Below are 813 nucleotides of genomic sequence, written 5' to 3' on the forward strand. Positions count from 1 at the left end.
ATGCAAATCAATTTGAGATTAAGCCAACTTTGCTTAATATGTTACAAAATAACGTAACATTTTACGGGTTACCTAACAAAAATCCTAACACCCATTTGACAAATTTCTTAAAAATTTGTGACACTTTTAAAATACCAAATGTGACTGCAGAAGCAATCAATCTTCGCCTTTTTCCTTTTACTTTAAAGGATCGAGCCAAAGAATGGTTGACTTCTATGCCAGCCGCAACATCTGAGACTTGGGAGCAATTAGCCCAAGCATTTTTATCAAAAAAATTTCCCTTAGCAAAAACCGCAAGAGTCATTAAAGAGTTAACATCTTTTTCTCAAAATGATAATGAAACTCTTTATGAGGCTTGGGAACGTTTTAAAGAACTTCAACGTTTATGCCCGCACCACCAATTGCCCGTTGAACTTTTAATGCAAACATTTTATAATGAGCTAAATCCTACAACTAGAGGTTCATTGGACGCTATGTCTGGAGGGTTATTCATGAAGAAAACATCTGCCCAAGCAAGAGAACTTTTGGAGGAAATGGCAATTAACAGCAGTATGTGGCCTGCGGAACGTGGACACGTACCAATAGCGAAACCATCATCCTCAACTACGTCATCAGTTAAAGGTATAGTGAATCTTGATCCAGTTGCGATGTTGCAAGCCCAGTTTTCTGCCTTATCGCACAAAATTGATAGGTTTATGGCACCGTGTGATCCTAATGGTAAGCCAATCCAAACGGATGTGGATTATGAAGGTATGAGCGAAATTGAACAGGTAAACTTTGTCCAAGGGCAAAACCAACCTAATAACCCTTACT

General features: G+C 38.3%; 1 non-coding gene across 1 annotated transcript; it reads right to left on the bottom strand.

Annotated features, from left to right (window-relative positions):
* Window positions 1-296: 296 nt before the first annotated feature.
* On the bottom strand, window positions 297-403 carry LOC136207645 (small nucleolar RNA R71). The gene has a single exon (XR_010676775.1). It is a non-coding gene; the product is annotated as a small nucleolar RNA R71 (small nucleolar RNA).
* Window positions 404-813: the final 410 nt, after the last annotated feature.

This window comes from Euphorbia lathyris, chromosome 9 (assembly GCF_963576675.1).
Source record: "Euphorbia lathyris chromosome 9, ddEupLath1.1, whole genome shotgun sequence".
Classification (NCBI taxonomy): Eukaryota; Viridiplantae; Streptophyta; class Magnoliopsida; order Malpighiales; family Euphorbiaceae; genus Euphorbia; species Euphorbia lathyris.